Genomic DNA, 21,923 nt, shown 5'->3' with positions numbered 1-21,923 from the left:
TCCCTTCGCGGCTCCGTTTAAATTCGCTCCCGAGGAAACTCCTCGCATGACGAAGGTAAAAGTTTGGTTCTAGACTCGGAAAAGTGTTTTCTTTCTGATGAAAACGAGAAAAATATCATTTTATAATCGTGCTGTGTGGTTTGGTTTTGTGTTCGTTGATCCGGGTGTCAAATGCACCTCCGGATTGTGCCACATCGGATCAAGTGATAAGGTTACTTGTATTTTACAGACGCTCGTGACAACTCCACGTTCTTGAATCATGACCACAAATCCGGACCAGGTGAGTTGCCTCACAACAACATTGCCGACGGAAGACTTATACGAGTAGTTGTACGATACTGTTGTGAAGTATCGATTTATCCAAAATCGCAAGCATCGGACGGTTCCAAAGTCTTTTATGTACCACATGTATCCAAAGCTGTCGTAGGTTATCCAGGTGGGAAAGGGAGACGTGTACACGCGCGCTTTGGGGAAAATCAACCCTACAGTGCCAACAAGATGGGGTGTCGAAGCACCCTGCTGTTGGGCAAAGTTTGATGGTCTGGTATCCTCTAGGGGTTCCTATCACATCATTGCAATCTTCTTTCGACATTATCCCCACTCCACTCACCAACTACAGGTGTTAGATGAGGCGATAAGATATAATTAGAGTTGTGCTTCCGAGTGTAGTCCTACGCGGGTCAGAATTATCTAACCTGCGCTTTGCCAATTCTACCTTTTCCTGAAGGAAAGCACTCGAAAATTCGCAGTGTAACCACATTGGTAAAGTAGTGCCGACGAAATTCTCACATTTTATTTTTATTTTCTGCGATGACAGTGCCACTCCTTTTCTATTGATGCGAAATTCACTGTTGCGCGTGAAAAGAAGGCGAGTTCCGCAACACTTGAAGTCACAGGAAATATTACTTAATGATTTCTTTAAACTGTGTAACATTCCACTGCGTAACAGAAACAAAAAAGACGAATGAAAAAAAAAACGAAACACTGAACACCGAGGCTGAGTGCTTGTCACATTGTACAATGTGCATTGTGCATTGTGCAATGGTACACACGGCCTGAGAAAGCACAGAGCATCGAGGGTAGTGTCATTCACTTCGGAGTGAACTTTTGTGAAAATACTGGCTGCCAAACTGAAGGTCCGTTCAGCTTCTGCGCTAGACGAAATGACACTCAGATATATCTGTACCTATCACGTAGGCAGCAGTCCTCTGCCTCCGCCAGTCATAAAAAGTGCTATTTCCTTACTAAGTGGTGAGTCTCTGCCTGATGGCCTGCAGGTGTTTTACTTTTCAGTCATATTCGCTGTCACGAAAATCCCGGGATTTTCCGGAAGAAATGTCGGGACGTAAAAAATTGTCCGGGATTCAGGGATATCCCGATTGGCAACCCTAGATATAATGCGACAGTGACATCAGGTAGAGAATTCAAGGAACCCGTAAAAGAATGTTTTGGATGATGGGTGATTCAGGACTAGAGTGGTTGATATTCCCATCAGCGTGCTCTTCTGGGCTTCGTACCTATACAGGAGCAGGCCAGTTCGTCAACGAGTCATCCAACTTGTCATTACATACAACGATGGTATGACGAAAACGACACAGCCCGCATGCATCGGATTGTGCGCCTTGACGAGAAGCCCCAGTTGGACAAACATACCGACAAAGCAGTGAGAAGAAACGAAGAGTTTCGTAAAGATCTTTATCCACTGGGAACATAGTAGGTTTTGTTTCAGGTTCCCGCCAGTCCCCCAGGCAGTATGAAACGTAAAATGTGCACATGCATGTGACATGGATGAGACTCCTGCAGATGATGGCTGCCACCATTGGATTAGCATCATCCGATAGCTTTACATGGTCTTTCACATGATGTAAAGTGGCTGGGTTCAAGCGCATATTTTGTCCGCCTAGTATCGCAAAACCACGAGTGGTACGCGAAAATTTTGCACGTTCTTAATTATTTCTTAAACTGGGAGAGATCTGAATTATGCCCGTACTTTGCACTGGCTGGTAAGGTACCTGTAACGTTGCGAGCGCTACCGTGTAACGACGGACCCTCAAGCAAGAAGCTCGCACTTGGTGTTCGTTTCCAGGAAGGATGTGTAGAGTCCCCTTAACCTCCCCTTCTTCCGTTTATTTTTTCCCATGACACATCGTCTTCGTCACAATACGTTTTATTGAGACGCAGGGCTACCTTTCCGTGGAGCGATTTTTCCACACAGAGGCGCTCCTGGTATGTTTACGAGCGCGTTTTGCTTTGCGTAGTCTTTGCTTGGTAATTTATTGCCCAAATGTTGCATTGTGTACTTATTTTGCACTTATGGCACGTATGTTTATTCTTTCCTTTGGAGATGCAGGGCATGACTTTCGTGGGCGCCTTGAACTTGCTATTACGCACTTTCATGCAGAAAGTTACAATACCTGAGAATACAAATTTGTTACCGCGTGGTTGCAGCAGTCTCTTAGATTGGGCGCATTAAGTGATAGTTCCGAAGCTGTGCACGCTATCTTTAATGAGTTTTATGCCCCGTAGCGTTATTTTTGAACCACGAGGAGTACTACAAAGCCCGTAAGACCGCTGTGATGACAGTATGTTGCTGCTCCCAAGTATCCAGACAACACGGTGATATCCAGTGGACATCCAGTGGATATCAAAGGCATGCACTCCTAGAGTATTGTTGAAGAGCAGGCGTTCAGGAGTCTTTTGAACTGCGTTGTTCCCGAATATGTTGTGCCGGCACGTACGATCCATTGTGCCTGAAATGTTTGAGAAAGCTAAACAGCGCGTTGAGTGCGAACTGCGTTCTATCTTTGAAGAATCTCCATGCAGCTATGCCACTGGCTGGATAGATGGCTGGACCTCAAGAGCAGGAGACAGTTTCCCTAACGCTTCATGTACTACGAGAAGACATCACGCTACGGAATTTCGTGATAGCGTGCCGACACATGAAGGCTGAGCACTCGGCAAAGAACTTTACTCGAAACCGTCATCGAAGAATGGCACATTCCCGCGTCTCTTCCTGGCTACGTTGTCACGGACAAAGCGCGCAATTCCGTTGCCGCTGTCACCTGTACGAAGTGGACGAGCGTAGCACACTTTGCGCACATGTTTCAATTTTGTGTGCATGATGCGAAGAACAGCACACCTGGGTTTCAAGACATTTGCTCAAAGGCAAGGGCAATTGTTGGGTACTATAAGTTCCTAAGTTCCCATCCATACTTCCTGCACTCTTTTACAGCTGCTGCAAGTGGATTTTCCGTTTCATTTCTGAGTACATCCGGGAATGCATATTTGAGGTGCATGCTCTGTTTAAGGTTCCCAAAATATCCATTCGGGCCATACAACCCAAAATATGAAGTGGGTGCAAAAAAGGATTGCCTACATTTCTGCCATTTTGGTTTTTTGAGAAAAGTAATAATTAAACAGTGCAAATTACAAACAAATTATGCAAACTACACTCATGCAAATTTCATGGAAAAGTTCTCTATCAGGCCGTACCATCCATCTGCAAAAACCATGTGCATGATTCTCTGACACTAAGAAAGTAACAATACAATACAAAGTAAAAAGCAACGCCCAAGTCAAATTAACTGTGATTACACTGAGGGAAGGTAAAACGGGTGGGAAAACTTTGTATTACAATTAAGATGAACAAGGCTTTCGTGAAGAGCCTACACTTCATCAAGTTAAAGAGTAGCCGTACACAGGACGTATAAATATATACCAGTAGAAAGGGAGGGAGAAAGGGAAATGGAAAAGCAAAAACACAATCTGGGACGCTTATCTAGCTGAGGGAATTGAAAAAAACAATAAGTAAAATAAGTAAAAAGCGAAGCAGACTGGACAAGACCAAAAACCACATGGGTTAAACATATACGCTGACCCGTTACAGTTGTTCAACTTTTCATTAAGCTTCAAGTGGGTCGTCCTTCCGTTATCCAGGAAGTGTGGATGTTGGGGGTGGATGTGTTTGCAGACCGGGGGGGTTGGCAGCGCGGCCGGCTGGGGACTGCGGAGCGACCTTGAGTCCTCCCCGAAACTCCCGGTTACAGGGAGCATCGGAAGGGTCGCCTTGCCTTTTGGGGCTGTCCGCGCTGTGAACTTTCCCCCTGTTGTGTGCCTGTGACACATGACCCTGGGCTGTAGTTTTTGGTCTTGTCCGGTCTGCTTCGCTTTTACTTATTTTACTTATTGCTTTTTCAACTCCCTCAGCTAGATAAGTGTCTTCGATTGTGTTTTTGCTTTGCTATTTCCCTTTCTCCCTCCCTTTCTACTGGTATATATACGTCCTGTTGTACGGTTACTCTTTAACCTGATGAAGTTCAGGCTCTGCACGAAAGCCTTGGTCATGTTAATTGTAATAAAGTGTTCCTACCCGTTTTACCTTCCCTCGGTGTAATTAATTAAGAAACTGTAATACTAAAAAAAAACTACAAAAAAAAGAAATCACCTTGTATATCACAGCTGTCGCCAAGCCTACTTGTCTGCAGAAGCTGTTCCTTGGCGTGTCGCAGCCAAGATCTTATATGGGCTTCTATCTCACTGTCGGTGTCGTTCTTGAGGAGCCGACTTGACCTGATGCAACCTGAGAAGTAAATGTAGAAAAGAGTAAGCAATGCAGCAGTTACGAGAAATAAAAGAGATTACTCTTATGCCTAGCTCTCTCTCACACGGTTATGCCCAATGCAACGTCATGTTGCAAATACCTCGAGCAGCATTGAGGCAGGGTTGCCGCACATTATCTCTCACTTTTTTTTACGTTCACAAAAAGAAGCGTAGATATACATGCCATTATTTGGAAAGAGACAAGGGTTAGATTGTATGAGTCAACATTATTCAGTAAGATTCACACTGACGACAAGGACAGCACAATTACATGCTCTTTCTAACAGTATGCTGTTAAAGATTGTGAATCATAAAGCTAAGGCGGTATGAGGGAGCAAACCGGGATCACCCTCGAGAAATTCACCGACTTTCACGGATCGATTTCTCGAAAACCCCACACTTTATTTTCTCGATATACGTATACGTATATGCATACGTAAATGCATACGCATTGCCATGCCATTACAGTTGGATCGGCAGCTGGACAAGCGTGGAGAAAGATGTTTAACCGAGTCAGGGGATTGCACACTTTTGTGAAACAAAGAACCAAATATGGTAATGAAGCTAATAGATCCCATGAATAGATAACAAGAATAAGGCCTAGACACACAACAAATGAGCGAACTGCCCACCACAGCAACAATCACGAAGAGCACAGTGGGACCCAAGCTAACCAGAGTTGCAATGAACCTGCAAATACCCGCAATGGACCCTGAAGCATGCATGGGGGCGATGCATTTTGTTACCGTTTGTTATCGTTGTTACCGTTTTGTTAAGATGTGTGTTTTTTGGGGATTGTCACGAACGCCAATCCCAAAAAAACGCACATCTTGGCCACACGAGTAACGTCTCTGCAAGTTCCTCACGTTTCACCTGAGTGATCAAGCTGGAATGATACTGCATGAGTGTTTTGAGATATTGCAGGGAAGCATGCATGCAGCCCAGAGAACGCGTATCCCCTCCTCCCACTGCCCACCAACCGCTGCGGCTCAGAATGGCAAAGAGCGCTCAAACTACTGCTTTCCAATATCAGTGCAACATATTTATTTCCTGAACACAAATAGCCTTGTACACACCATGTACTACAAACGAGAGTACATAAACACTGTGGAAAAACTTGTGAAACGCAGTTGAGGTGCAAGTTTCTACTAATTCTCATTTCACAACCTTCTGTCATCTCTTTCGGAATATAAAATAGTAAAAGGGTGTGCTAAACACAAAGCAGAGAAATGTTTATATACAGGGTGTCACAGCTAATGTCAACGGCAGTTTTAAAACCGGCAAAGTGGTCTATGCGACCAGCAGCTGTTGAACCTTTTCAACAGCATGATCTGCCTACCCGTTTTCCCCTGAATGCTGCTAATAAGCTAGGGATGAGAAAACAAACCTTCCCTAGTTATAGGGTCGATGTGTCAACGAGAAGGCTTAGACTGCATTGAGAAACACTTGCCCCATGTCTTAGCCAAAGTACACATTTTCTTTTTCTTTCTTGAAGAAAAGTGCACCCCGTTACAACCTAGAAACCCACAGAAAAGGTGGACATCTTTTCAAACTACGCGTGAACACTATTCTATCCAAATGCACAAAGCTCAATTACATTACAATGCACAATTACATTCAATGTTAGTGTTTAATGTTTAATGTTAGTGTGAATCTTTAGTGGTTAATGGACGAATGTTACATACCATGATTTCTGTGCTGCAACGCTCCTCCAACTTCTTCACTGTAGCGTTCATGTGTAACTGTACAGCAATGTTAATATTTATCATTCACATATTTTTACTGTAAAAAATAAGGAATACTTTTTGGCATACTTAAATAGTTGCCGTAAATACTTTGTAACTTAAGCGTATCAATACAAACACAGTATTCAAGTACTCAGATACATTTTAAAATTAATGAATTAATATGAATGAATTAATGAATGAATTACTATACTGGACCAAAACCACACAAATAATCATTTTACTCTTACACACATACTTCAAAATTTTAGCAATAATGAAAAAGTCCTAAAGTGACCAGCATGAGCTTTTGCTAAACCAACATTTTTTGTCATGATTCGTGAGACTATTTGACAGAGCTGAGAAATTAGTTGTCAAAACTAGGGCACCATATAGAGGTTCCAGGTACCCGTATGGTACTGTAAACGTATTTTTATTCGCGATGTATTAATTTTCGCGAATGCATTATTCGCGAGTACTTAATTTAGCGATTTCAGGGCTGTTTCCTTTCGTGGGATAAACGTCAAGCTTTGTTCGCGAGTACAATTTTTCGCGAAAATTAATACATTGCGAATAAACAGTAACGTTTACAGTATCTCCCGCACTCTTGCTCTGTAGACATTTGCGCAGTAATCACTTGAAACAATGCCTCAAGCATATTTTGTTTCCAAGCGTTTAAGTATGACTGAACCAACTACGCCTGGCAAATGTTTTGTGTTCTACATTGTGTCCAGTGTGACCTTATAATAATTACAGTTCCTAACAGTCTTGCCACGTACACCTGACTGCTGTCTTTATTGTATTTACCAGCTTTTACATAGTATTTAGAAAAATGAACTCTATTTAAACATAGTTATAAATACAATTTCTCAAATATCTTATTTAAATACAGAAATAAAGTCAGGTATTTATAGATTAAACAGCATTTTAAATGAATTATGTTTTGTTGTAGTTTAAATGCAATGTACTTGAAGACTGCTCATCCCTGCACCAGACGTATGCCGGCTGATTCACCTGTTCTCATTTATTGATTCATTGATTTATATGCATTCACCTATTCATATATGTCTCATTTGTGAGATTGTCAAACAAGCACTGCTGAACTCAAATTCCACTTGATTGCAGCAACTGATTCCACTGAGATCTACTGGCAACAGAGATCCGTCGACATATCAGAAGGCACCCATGAATAAACTCCAGCCACACTCCAGATACTTAACCTCTTAAACATAAGCACATTTGCACCCACCGAGCTTTGCAAATAGAATGCTTCTAGTGTGCGACATGCTCAATCATTCAAAGAACGAATCTAGTTTCAGTAAGGTTATGGTTGGTATCTTTTCTTACTATTTGTAAGCATTATGTTATGTATATCCCCTCACGAAGGAGACTTTCTGTAGTGACAACAGAATGCATGATGATGCTGAGGGATGAAAAGTGCTTTGTTCAGCTCTGTGGCAGGTGCAAGTTTTCCAGCATGCTTTGAGGAAGCACATAATGTGCTAGCCAACATTTATCTTCCTCTCTTACCATAAGAAGCTGCATTAACACTAGGTAGGCACCGTGCGCTGTGTCCCTTGTTCTGCGTATGCCTTGCGAAGTTACCAATCACTTCAACAAACTAAAACATTTTAACTCCTCAGACCACTATTTTGGCAGTATCGAAATTGACATAGACAATGGAACTCTGTAATACTGCAACGCCACACACAATGCAGAAAACATAATGAAATGCTGTACGCACATACAGCACAACACTGACATAATCAGAGAGATGTGAAAACATAGGTAAAAATTTTTTAACAACTTAATACGAAACCTGGCGGTGGTGGTAGCACTGTTTTATCGACCCTGTCAGAGTCACTGCTGCTAATTAGCCTACAAGGTTTCTTCCGGAGACGTCGTGAGTCTGCATCAGATTGCAGGTCTGATGTTTGTTCAGCAGTAGGCAGTTTTCTTCGTGCTTCGTTATCTGAACCTAACAGAAACAGAATGCGGCTATCACACAGAAACTTCTTTAGAAAGTGACAAAATGCGATATGCTACAGCTAAATGGCAACAAAGATTGGAACAGCTGCAGAATTTTACAATAAAAGTTCATGTGGCTGCTGCCGGAGATGTTGTCTCACGTTCCATGAAATGAAATCCGTATAAGCTGGTGAACATGTGGTTGCAGTGAAAACTGCTTATTTCTAAGAAAAAGCCACACTCCAGCACAAAACGAACATTTTTGCCTGTGACGTAGTATATCCTTTGAGTATTTTTCCGGAGGAGGGAGAATTTAATCAATACTGCAGCTTCCATAAAAAGAGGCATACTGTATAGACATCCTATAGAGCATCAGAGCTCACACTCGAGCCGCAGGACGATATGCTCTGACGAATTTTCCGATTTCACCATCCGCATGTCCTAAGCTTATTGCGTCGAAGCTCAGTGCATGCACGAAGTCGTGGATGATACCCTCCGCTTGATTCTCCCGTTCTCTTTGACGAACGAGCGTGTCCATCATGGTGGGCTGCAGACGCTGCTCGCGTTCCGCTGTTTTTAGCTTGATGTGCCGTTTCGATGCAACATGTTCCCAAAAGCGATCATACGGCTTTTTGTCTGGGTCTGGCGACAACTCAACTGCGGAGTACTTGCAGCACAGTAGCGTTGCTGACTCCGGTGCAGACGAAGTTGGAGTTGCGTCGGTGACACCGTCGCCTTTCTGTCGCTTTATGACTTCAAAGTCCGTGTACTCCTTTGACAAATCTTTGGCGCTTTTTTTTTGCGGCGCCCCAAAAGGTTAGCTTTAACTAGTTTTAGGTTACCCGCAAAAACTAATACACACCGAAAAGTTAAACCTTCGATTCCCGGCAGCCTCTCGTCCCAACAACATTCGTATTGCTCGCTGCTCACGCATGCGCATCGCGTGACATTCCAAGGGCGCAAGCAAGCTGATCCAATTGGCAGAGCATTCGTTTTTCTTTTTTTCGTTTTATAACATTTGAAACACCAGCGTCATCTATTGACATTCAGTCGAAATATCTGCGCTGGAATGGGAGACACATTGAAGACCTCGTCTTCACCTTGTCGAAGTACGGTTTTCCAGGTATTTATCGGGTTTAACCCAAACCGCCCAAACTTCCATTCGGGGTGCAAATTCGAGGAAATATCGGGTCAAACCCGAAAACATCAGGCTCTATCTATAAGGCAAGGAGGTACTTACAGAAACCTTCTATTACAATGCATGGTACTTTCCTCCAGCTTTCCAGAGGTGCTTGACCCCTCACAATCATGGTGTGTAGCTTGTTGCAATTTTTCTCTGGCGGCCACCAACACAAGCCACGGCCACGTAATTTTCTTCATCCGGAAATTTAACAATGAGGAAGGCTTCTTCATCTGCATAAAATGTTTGCGTATAAACACAACAAAGATTTGACGCACACAAAACAAACCTTAAAAATGCCCAATGTTTATACAAACTTAGGCACAGACATCTTTCTCCATCAATGGTAGTAATGACGACGAGCTAAAGCTTACTGGCACATGAGTGACGACGGCCATCATGCGCCATCAATGGCACAGTGCATGTAGAAGTGGGAAGACTGCCCACTCTCCTTCAAATAGCAGCAACATGCATTTTGACTACGCGACCAACGGTGGCCAGACACAAATGTCCGAGGGCTCTGATGCCAGGAAGATTTTTAATGAAGATGAAGGACAGGGAAACGAGTATATGTCTCGCATCCGCAGGAACTTTCTTCCGATGATGCAGGGCTTCTTTGTTGTGAAAAAAAAGCAATATTGTGTACTACGACCACCGTGCCATCTAGCAACGTGCAGCAGTTGTCATCGCAGCTTGTCCTCAAGATGCACTTTTCGCCTAGAGCAACCGTTTTGTATTCAGGTCCTCCACACCCCAGTGGCAAAGTTCCGGCAGTATGTTGAAGACTCGATGTTGTTTTGTCTCTTTCTGCTTTCACATGTGGGACGGGTGGTCTTTCTCTCTTTCAAAACACGCGTGAATAACTGTTCAAGCGGCCGCTCTGGCTCTCTGATGCACTGCTTCACCTTCTGCATTAAATTTTCGAATGGGAAAGCGCTCCAACTGTCTACAGGGCCATGAGTGTCAACATCATCCGCTAATCAAAATGTAATGTTTTTTTTTTTTTAATTCCGTGTTAGCGCCTGTGTTAGCAACTGTGGCTATGAGCGGCATACAGCCGTGGACAGATGGAGAGAGGACAGCAGGAAGGAGTGGGGGACAGAGGGGTTAGTATGCGTCCTGGGCCGACTTCAGAGGGAACTGTGCCGACATTCGTCTGGAAAGTCTTCGGAAAACCCAGGGAAAACCTCAGACAGCACAGCCCCGCTGACAGGATTCGAACCCGTATCATTCCCCAGTCTCGGCGTGGAAAGCCATCATCCTAACCACTATGCCACAGGAGCTGGTGATGATGAAAATGTAGACACAAAGTATCGCAGCAGTTCCTTGGCATGTCCCAAGTGCTCCTTGTAATGTGTAGCACTTGCGAGTATCGTGAGTGCACAATATAGCACCGTGAAATTTTTTGCGCGTGACGCTTGGAATCGACGAGTAGAGCACTACTGGTCCAGTATAAAGTAGCGCCATTCTAAATTCAGTCGCTTTCCACGCGTCGAGCTCCATAAAGCTCGTCGGCATCCTCGCAAATTCAGCACCAATATGTTGCCGAAGGGACACATGGTTTTTGGACACCTCCATGCATGTTTTTGAGCTTTGCCTACATGCTATTCTTGGACCAGTAAACCAGAGTTGGAGCAGCTTCCGTACAACGCCTAGGCAAACAAGATACATAAAATCAAGAGGAACTGCACTGATAATATCGATGGGAGGTTGAGTCAAAATAGTTTCTCCAGTGTGATGTTCTTTGCCTGTATTAGTCCTTCCATCAGATGGCACAACAGGGTAACAAACTCTTCCGTCCTTGTAGTCCCCTTTCACAGTACACTTAGTACAGCTGTAGAAGCGGCCGTGACTTTTAACGGACCAGATAAATGCTCTTGCTGGGGCATCAGACACAGTTGCTCAGACTTTAACCTGAACTAGCTTGTGCTGTATTTCGATGCCGGTTGTGAGAACATCTTTCCGTTCTGTTACAAACTGCTCAAGAAAAACATTTGCAGATTGTGGTTTTGACTTTCCACAAAATAATCCAACATGGATGGGTTCTCCAACACTACAGTTGACTACTCTGCAAAGTAGGGGCCAGAATTGGTCCCGCGCTTTGTTAGAAAACATACGTAGACACTGTCACAGAAGCACCAAATGTTGACAAAAAACTTACACGAGCATAGGGTGTACAGCTTGGGACAAAAGTTTACGGAACACGCGACACCCTAGCGGCTGCCGGAATCGGGTGAGTCCACTGTTTCGAAGGGGTGGACGGATGCGCTGTTAGCGACACACAGTGTCGCTTATGCGTGCCTGGGAAGTACAAGTTACCGCTGTGTGTCGCTAACAGCGCACCCTTCCACCCCTCCGAAACAGTGAACTCACTCGCTTCCGGCAGCCGCTAGGGTGTCGCACCGGAGAACGAGTACGTCGCTCGCGTGTTCCGTAAACTTTTGTCCCAATCTGTACATTGACTGAAACACAACGAGCACAACGCATTGAAAAACATCCAGAGGTCAGATAAATTCACATTCCGCAAAAAATGCACAACAACGCTCCTTGTACATACTAGGAAGGGAGTTGCCTCAGGACAGAAGCCGCCGATATTTCGAACAGGGACTGTTCTTCTTCTGAACGGAACAGAACAGTCTGTGTTCGAAATATCGGCGGCTTCTGTCCTGAGGCAACTCCCTTCCTACATCTCTACGGGTTCGCTGGACTTCTACCCATCCTTGTATACATACCAGTACGTAGTACCTACGTACACGCGCTATTTAGGCTTAGGGTTAGCTACTCCCAGTTTTCATTCAAGTTTTTTTCTCGCTCACCCATCACGGCACAAATGTCCGTAGACTCGTTGCACAACTCACAAGCTTCGCCTGCGCGTATGTTAATCCAATGTTTAAAGGACATCACGCGACACGACAAACAAAGCAGCAGCAAAGAGAACAGCGTGGACATTGTCGGATTGGATTGCCTTGGTTTCGAGATAAAATCCACCAGATGGAAGGGCACCCTGGTGGGCTTCTTGGGAACGAGAATCAAGCTTAAAATGTGTGGTAGACGAGAGCGAGTGGGTTCTGGTGAGGCATTTTCGTACGGCGCCCCCAAATTCAACAACCACACAGACCGCACTGATGGTGAACGCAAATTCGCCTGTTCGCCGTGTTTCACAAAGAAAACGAGAAAACCTACATCCGTGGCAGTCAAGGCTGTATTTCTCGTGTGTGTGTCTTTTTTTTTCCTTATTATGGGGGAGTTGGGGGTATCCCGTTATCCAGCAGGGTCATTCCACGCCAAATGATCCAAAGGTCCTGCTCGACCCCCCCGCACTTCTGGACCAAAAAATTATCGTAGATACCCTATGGTATTAATAGACATTTCCCAAAGTTTTACCTGGGAATATTGAGCCCCTGTGATTTTACGCGGGGTCAAAGTTTTCGGTAATCACGGAAACCATAGTATCCGTGGCGGGTGCATCGCTCGCGTTACACGCATAATTATGGTGCTGAAACAGACGTCTGAGTTCGGAAAATGTGCTGAAGCAGGAATTTTTGGGAAATTTCAACGTTTAGTGCCCTAAAACTCCCCGGCTACCGGCGCTTTTTCTTGCGACTTTGCGTTTTTTTAAAATATACTTTACATGACAGCTGGAATTCTTGAAAACTTTGTGGTCGTTCACGAGGACCCATTCTACAAGCCTGCTGGTTTTCAAAGCCGTCACTGCAGTAGTTTTTGCCACAGTACACCTTAAACCTCGCAATTTTCGCAAAGTTTGACGTATTTACGGCCAGTTTTGAAAATGAAGCGGTCGTCATAGAACAGTCATTTGGTATACATTTGGTAGAGGAAACCCTCAGCCAAAATATCTAAAAAAAACTAAAGAGGTACTTTTTGATAAGCGCTAGAATTTTTTTTTTAACTGAACGTTCTACGCAGAGGCGCACGCACTCTCCGGTGGAGGGAGAGCGTTGGTGAGCATCGCGGGCCAGGCGCGCTGCAACGCGACAGCTCAGATACGCCACTGCTTGTCGCACGATGCCAAAAACAATAATTTTGACTTGTGGGGCACCGGTCTAGTGCATGCACAACCTACTGCCAATGTCGCGACAGGTAAGAAGCTGCCTCCACCAGTATAGCAACGCGAGTGGATACTTTGCATTACAAACCCGACCGAAACGTATAGCCACGTAAAAGCACTTTTACTTACACCTTCTTCTTATCGTTCTCATACGAGTTGTACAAAAACAAAACGTCCTAACACAAAGAATCGTTGTGCTCAGCACACTAGCACAGTGAAGGAGCTCAAGATTATGTCCAGTAGTTGATGCAGTAGAAGGCGGCTCGCGCTTCTAGCAGGTTTTTGAACACCCGGAATACCCGATGCTGTTGGGAATGGATGTTGTCTTCATGGTGATTTCAGTGCGGCTAACGGGTTCGAAGCAGAGATGCCTCATTGTTTCAGGCACGGCCCTTGCGCTGTCGTAGCGGTTCTTCAACGCCCCTTGCTGCCGCATTACCTGCTCCTCCAGCACCCAGATCGATGTAATTGCGTCGAGATTTGCCTTTGCCCAGCTGTACAGATCCACGGATCTCAGTATGTGACCTTCAAAGGGCCTCTGAATGCTGGCTTTAGCAGCAAGCCTCTTCAGAGTCCCAGCTCCATCGCACGGCCCTTTCCCACGTGAGGTCGCATAGAAGTGCCATGATGCACTTATGCTGAAATCCCAGTAGTGGTGACAGAAGTTGATGATACATTTTTTGTTTTTGTATTGCGAACCTGCGCCGTCCGTGAAGTAGTGAAGTTTATTGACATGGGGATAGTCTGCTCTTATTCTGCGTGTGAGCTCTGTCTGAAAGGTAGAGACCACGGCATTATCGTGCCGTATGCAATCTGATATCACAACGAATGTACGGTGACGCAAGTTCATATCACCAGGGAACCGCTTGTAAAATACAGTCGAATGAATGGTGGCCTGTCCTTGATCCCAATAGAAAGATTGCGGAGTGTACTGTACGATAAAGCAGTAGGTTTCGGCAAAATCTATTAGGATGACACCTTCTCCAGGAGGGAGCGAATCTAGATTCCGAAGGAACTCTTGATTGTTGCTTTGCCGCGCAGTGATGGTATTTCAGTGACTTCAATTTATGCGTCTAGTGATCCACAAAGTCGTCCCCACAGGGATTTTTCTGTCAGCCACAGAGCATTAAAGCGTATTACACGTATATGTTCACGTGTCGCTGGGATTTGCATCCCAGAGAGGAGATCTGTATCTCCTCTAGAACCTCTATCTCCAAAAGGCTCCCATCTCACTATATATTTGCCTTTTACAAGCGCAATAAACTGGCGGCATATGCAAAGCTGACTAACGTGTACTGCCTGTGCCATGCTGCCACTTGCACCGCAGGCGACTGTCTCCAAAACCAGGCAACTGTCAGTGGAGGACCAGGATAACAACCCTTTTTCACTGATAAATTTTCAACTTTGTAGACTACGTATATGATGCGCGCAACTCTGGGACGTCATCTTGCGTTCCTTGCGCATACTGGAGTACTGAGCAGGACCATTTATTTTTGTTACAGACGTTTTGCTCTTGTACAACACGTATGAAAATGATAAGAGGAAGGTGTAAGTAAAAGTGCTTTCATGAGGCGATATGTTTCGGCCGGGTTTGTAATGCAAAGTATTGACTCGCGTTGCTATACTGGTGAAGGCAGTTTCCTTACCTGTCGCACATTGGCAGTAGGTTGTGCATGCACTAGACCGGTGCCCACTAGTCAAAATTATCGTTTTTGGCATCGTGCGACTAACAGCGGTGTATCTGAGCTGTGGCGTTGCAGCGCGCCAGGCACGCCATGCTCACCAACGCTCTCCCTCCACCGGAGAGTGCGTGCGCCTCCGCGTAGTATGTTCAGGGAAAATATTTTCTCGCGGCTATCAAAAAGTACCTGTTTAGTTTTTTTATATGTTTTGGCTGAGGGTTTCCTTTACGTAATGCATACCAAATGACTGTTCTATGACGACCGCTTCCTTTTCAAAATTGGCCGTAAAAACGTCAAACTTTGCGAAAATCGCCAGGTTAAAGGTGTGCCATGGCAAAAACTACTGTATTGACGGCTTTGAAAACCAGCTGGCATGTAGAATGGGTCCTCGTGAACGGCCACAAGGTTTTCAAGGATTCCAGCTGTTACGTAAAGTATATTTAAAAAATCGCAAATTCGCAAGAAAAAGCGCCGATAGCCGGGGCGTTTTATGGCACTCAGAGTTGATATTTCCCAAAAATTTCTCCTTCAACACATTTTTCGAACCCAGTCGTCTGTTTCAGCACCATAATTATGCGCATAATGCGAGCGATGCTCCCGCCCGATTATTTCAAGCATACTATGGTTTTCGTGCTTACCGAAAACTTTGACCCCGCGTAAAATGACAGGGACTCAATATTCACCAGAAAAACTTGGGGAAATGTCTATTAATAGCTTGGGGTATCCACGGTAATTTTTTGGTCGAGAAGTGCGGGGGTCGAGCAGGACCTTTGGATCATTTGGCGTGGAATGACCCAGCACTGGCTTAGGCAGAAAATTAAATATTTCGCGGAGAAGGGGAGGGGGGGGGGGTTCCGTGGGTGTTCACATGTTTGAGGAGGGTTTCTGAATCGTTTCCTTCTCCCGCACTCTGGTGGCACGACTTTGGAGACGCTTGAGCTCACCAAACTACTCCCTGGGTGTGCTAATATACCCTGAAAAAGAAACAAAAATTTGGTTAACGCGCTTGGAGCACGGTCGCCGACCTTAAGAGTACTTGCAGCTCAATTTTATTTCGGTAAGATATGTATACAATACATCGTAATCTGCGGAGATTTCAAACTTGATGCAATCAAACCTTTAGGCGAAAGAAAACTTCTTTCCCAGAAACTGTACCGCAAGCGATACTGCCCCGACGACATTGTTATCGGCGGCGCCGTTCAAACCTTATTTTGAATATTTTGAAATCCAAATTCCATACTGATGCACTGTAATCGAGGTGGCGAAATATGTATACCATTATTTTATTGTTATTTCTTTTTCATTTCTTTTATCATTTGTATAGAAAAGTTGCAAATGGGGTTTTCAAAGAGAAACCCAATTTTGCAACACATTTACCCTACCACAAGCTAGCTACATGCATAATACGGCTCCGCTGGTTTGGCTGGGCACCAACCTGTTCAGATATTTCATGCCAGACAGTTTCTGTTCACAGGAGGTATATAGTCACAGTGGATCCCTTCTACTGCTGGACTGGATACGGAAAGCTTGGATGTTATATTTAGTTTTCGACAGGATGTTACCTCACGAAGTAACTGTACATGATCTATAAAACGACTTTGTGACGTCACAGGGTGGATACACGTATTTCCGATACACACGTTTCCGCCAGGAATCAGGCACAGTGACAAATTTCCCATCTAAATTCTAAACGGGACATGCACTGGACGTTCTGAATGTCGTCCCTCTGAGATATCCATGGGACATCCTCACAAAGTTTCACCGGGATATTTCCTTCTCCCGGATGTTATGGGATCGTGGGGATATCCGGAGGATTTTGTGTGTTGTCTGGGACGTTCGCCCTCCATGAGCTGTGTCAGTGCCACCGTGGGAATCAAAATTTCCGACAGAACAACGCACAACTAAAATCTCTCGTTTCCGGTAGCCGTAGGTACCTCAAACCCTCGGAGTGGTCCTCAGTAATCCTTTTGGCATCCATGCGCTTCAACCCAGTCAGTTTATATCATGTGAAAGGTCATGTCTAAAGCTATCGGATGATGCTAATCCAATGGTGGCATCCATCACCTGCAGGGGTCTCGCAATGGGCACATTTTACCTTTTTCGAAACTTCCACAACGTTCTTTTACCAATGAAAAGGATATGATTTTCACACTGCCTGGGGGACTGGCGGCAACCTGAAACAAAGGCGACGATGTTACCAGTCCCTAAAGATCTTTACGAAGCGCTTCGTTTCTTCTCACTGATTTGTCGATATGTTCGTCGGACTGGGCTCTTCGTCAAGGGCGCACAGGCAACTCATGTATTCTCCCACGGTTTGAATGAGCCTGGCGGAACTGGGAGACCATTGGGTAAACGTAAAGTGATGCTCTGGGGACACTGTGGGTTCGAGTCCTACAGCTGGCTAACGTTTTCAGTGACTTTCATCATACATCGTTAACTACAACAAGCTCACGTAGTGTGGTCATTGATTTCCCAGTCAGCGGGAGACCTGTAGCAAAGAAGAGGTTGAAGGTCGCGTGCTTGTGGATGGGGCGCGCAAGGCCACAGCCGCGTGGACCCTGCCTGACAAAAAAAAAAAAACAAAAAAAAATCGCTGCGCGTCTCTTAGGTAAAAATAAGATTGTCTCACTTCGCGTCCAAAGTAGGGACATCACGCCACCTTTTCAAAAATAATCAAGGAAATCGAAAATGGCATTTTGAGAAAATTGAGATGCAACATTGGCAATTTTCGCCTACCATGTGCGATTCTGAAGCTAATAACACAAACCACTGGGCTGAGAAAAATAAACTCTCTACAGTACGAAAGTTCTTTCAAGGTCCTATCGAATGGCACTAAGCTCGATGTTCTCAGATGTTCTGTCATGACGCAAATTGGTAACAAAGTTGGCCTTTTTGAACGTTTACGACAATTTTGGCATTTTTTAACCGAAAATCTGTGGCCCTCAGAGTTCTGTGGGTGGCTGTCGACAGTGTCTGTAGAGCAGCCTATAATCATAAAATTCCTCCAGTTCCTAGGCATAAAATCAGCGGTGGTAGACCCCGTCAAAGTCGGTTCAGAAGAAAGCGCGCTCAAGCATCCTCAGAATTTCCTCCTCTCCCACGCGGAAACTACTCCACGCACGAGCGTCGCAAGTTGTGCGATTTGCTTCGTTTGAGCTATTTTTTCTGGCCGAATTAAAACATACGACTTTCACCCGTTGTTCGATTTAAAATGAAACTACCCCCTCCCCATTATGGGTGACGTCGCCAGGTACTTACTTCGCCGGGAGCTGGTTATTGCGGGCCTCTCGAAGTTCAGCGACCGTTCGGAAGACTATAGGTCGTGGAAATCGGCATTTCGTAACACTACTAAAACCTTGGAATATCAGCCACAGAAGAGATGGATCTCCTGGTGAAGTGGCTGTGAAGCGAATCGTCCATGTACGCTAGAAGCTGTGCACATCGGAAACCCGGTCATGGGACTTCAGGCGATCTGGAACGGTTAGAAGGGTAAACGGCAACCCAGAGGCAATCGAAAACGCGGTAATGGACAGGCTTGAAAAGTTTCCGAGGATACTAGGCAGTGGCCGAGAGAAACTGAGGGAGCTGGGAGCTTTACTCCAAAAACTCGAGTCAGCAAAGGCAGATCCACGCTTGCCTGGGATCTCTACCTAGAGACGTCACGTGGGGTCAACCCTATTGCAGCGAAACTTCCTCTACATTTGCAAGAAAAATGGATCGCTCTAGGATCGAAATACAAGCGGGAACACCGTGCGTCTTTCCCACCGTTCTGTCTTCTCAGACTTCGTCCGAACCGCAGCGAAGACAAAGAATGATCCAAGTTTCATAATCGGGCCCTCAAGGGATAGCACAGGCAAGAAGAAGACGTCCTCGTCGACAACGCCTCTAAGAAATCGTCTGTAACGGTGCACAGGATCACGATTACCGCTCAGGAAGACAGCTCAACAAGTCAAGTAGAAAGAACTCTGAAGAACCCGGAAGGAATATGCCCCTTGCATAAGAAGCCACATAAGCTTAGCCGGTGTAGGGCGCTATGTCAGAAACCTCACGCCGAGCGAAAGCGCTTGCTGTCAGAGTTCGGTGCATGCTTTAAATGCTGTGCGATGACGCACAACGCGAAGAGCTGCGACTCAACGATACATTGCACAGAGTGCAACAGCGGCCACCACATTACGGCACTTCATCCTGAGAGCGTTACCATCGCAAGCTCGACGCAGCGCCGGAACCACATCGGCAGAGGAAGAGGGTTTCAACAGGGCATCCGCAGAGGTTACATCAAGCTGCACGGAAGTGTGTGGAGAAGCCAATTCGAGAGTATCCTGCTATTTTTAGCAGGACGACATATTTTAGGCGAGACATATTTATGAGCAGGATACTGAAAAATATGTCTCGTCAAAGTGTATCCAGAAGAGTACAGCCAGAACAAGCAGTTCGGATATATGCAGTCATTGACGACGAGAGCAATAAGTCATTGGCCAGGCCCGAATTCTTCGAATGCTTCAACATTACGGGTGTGAGTATCCATACACGCTCAGGACGTGCGCTGGAGTGGTTGAGACGTTGGGACGACGAGCTACCGGTTATGTTGTTGAGGGTATCGACAGCGGCACACCTCTGCGGCACACCTCTGCGGCACACGTCGGCCTTTACCAACGTTGACGGAGTGCGACCAAATTCCTAATGACAGGAATGAGATCCCAACACCGGACTTTGCTCGCAGACATCCACATGCCAAGGCAGTGGCAAATGTCATTCCGCCACTCGAACCCAATGCACAAATCCTACACTGCTCCTAGGAAGGGATCTCGTTCAAGAGCACAAAGTGCGTCAGCAGCGTAACAACCCTAACCACGCTCCTTTCGCCCAGAAGCTGGACTTCGGGTGTGTCATAGTTGGGGACGTCTGTATCGAACGATCACGCAATTCACAGGTCAGTAGCTTCGCCACAAGCGTGTTGCAAAACGGTCGTCCTTCCTACTCCACGCCCTGCCCCAACCACATGATTGTGGACGAAAAACCCTGTGTTGAGCATTCTACAAAAGAAGCCGTCCAGTCTCTTCCGCTGCTAAGCGACGACCAAACGAATCCCAGATACCCCCTATTCCAGATCACAAGAGATGACGAGAAGCTTACTCCGTCAATGAAAGACAAAGAATGACTGAGCTTGATGAACAGAGCATTCCACAGGGACACGTTACACAACTGAGCAGCCCCTTTGCCTTTTCGTATGCCCCGACGTGAACTTCCTGACAACCGAGAACAAGCGTTTTCTCGGTTCACTTCTTTACATCGCACTCCGGAAAGGACCGCACAAATGAAGCACTTCGTTGCCTTCATGCAGGATCTGCTCGAAAATGGCCACGCTGAGCCAGCACCACAAAGAAAAGAAGCCAAGCAATCTCTGTACCTCCCAGCTTCGGTGTTTGCCACCCGCAGAAACCGAGCCAAATCCGCGTAGTTTCGATTCAAGTACCAAGTACCAAGGTGTTTCGCTCAACGACTTGCACCTTTCGGGACCGACATGACAAATAGCCTGATCGTTTGCTGCTCCGTTTTAGAAAGGAGGCTGTGGCGGTAACAGCTGACATCCAGCGAATGTTTTATTCCTTCTTCGTGCGCGAAGACAGACTACCTGCGCTTCTTGTGGTTCCGAGACAACGACACTATCAAATATGTCATTGAATACAGGATGTGTGTACATGCGTTTGGCAACACATGCTCCCCCTCTATTTGTGACCTACGGCTTAGGGCGCACCGCACAGGAGGGAGAGCAGGACTTTGGAGCGGACGTTCGACACTTTATCGAAAGAGACTTCTATGGTCGACGACGGCCTCAAGTCCTTACCGACCGAAGAGGCGGATATTGACTTACTCAATGGGACACAGCACATGGTGAAAGGAGCAAACATGCGGCATCACAAGATAGCCTCTAACTCTGTGGAAATCGAGGAAATCTTCCCATCCGGTGACTATGCCACGGGCATTAAAGACATGGACTTCGACGGAGGTCATGTACCAATGCAGCAGAGCCTTGGACTAAACTGGGACCTGAAGGCACGTTCACCTTCAAAGTGCCCGTAAAAGACACTCCGAATTCTCGACGCGGCGTACTATCCACTGTGAAAAGCCTATACGACACCCCTAGGATTGAGAGCCCCAGTGACGGTACAAGGTAGGCCGTTGCTGAGAGATATTTCTTATCCTGAGACTGGGATGCCACTCTCGACCTGAATGACAACTGGCGAACGTGGCGAGACTCATTACATCTTGAACGGCTCAAGATACCACTCCAGTACACTGCAATCTCTCTCTCCGGCGCTCGTCGACGGGAAATCTGCGTCTTCTGCGATGCCTCAGAACAGACAATCGCCGCTGTGGCTTACATCAGAGTCACAGATGCTGATGGAATGCAACACGTGGTTTTGTGTTCGCAAAAGCAAAGCTCGCACCACGCCCCTAGCAGACCATTCAAAGACTTGAGCTATGTGCCGCACTGCTCGCCGTCGATACCGCCGAGTTTGTCGTCAGCGAAATCGATGCTCACATTACATACTACACGGACAGCAAAGTTGTGCTCGGATACATCTTCAATCAATCGAGGGCGTTTCTACGTCTGTGTCAGGCAGCCGTGTGAACCGCATACGAGGATCTACAAAGCCCGAACAATGGCATTACGTTCCCACCGATCAGAACCCTGCAGA

The 21,923-nt window shown here is 45.8% G+C and overlaps 1 long non-coding RNA gene across 1 annotated transcript in view; it reads left to right on the top strand.

The window, feature by feature from the left end:
• Positions 1–229: 229 nt before the first annotated feature.
• Positions 230–21,923, top strand: part of LOC135374639 (uncharacterized) — a 75,300-nt gene continuing 53,606 nt past the window's right edge. The window contains exon 1 of the long non-coding RNA XR_010417037.1: positions 230–280. This is a non-coding gene — a long non-coding RNA (uncharacterized LOC135374639). The remainder of the gene's footprint in view (positions 281–21,923) is intronic.

The sequence above is a fragment of the Ornithodoros turicata genome, unplaced genomic scaffold (genome assembly GCF_037126465.1).
Source record: "Ornithodoros turicata isolate Travis unplaced genomic scaffold, ASM3712646v1 Chromosome88, whole genome shotgun sequence".
Lineage (NCBI taxonomy): Eukaryota > Metazoa > Arthropoda > Arachnida > Ixodida > Argasidae > Ornithodoros > Ornithodoros turicata.
This window is presented reverse-complemented; position numbering and strand designations above follow the sequence as displayed.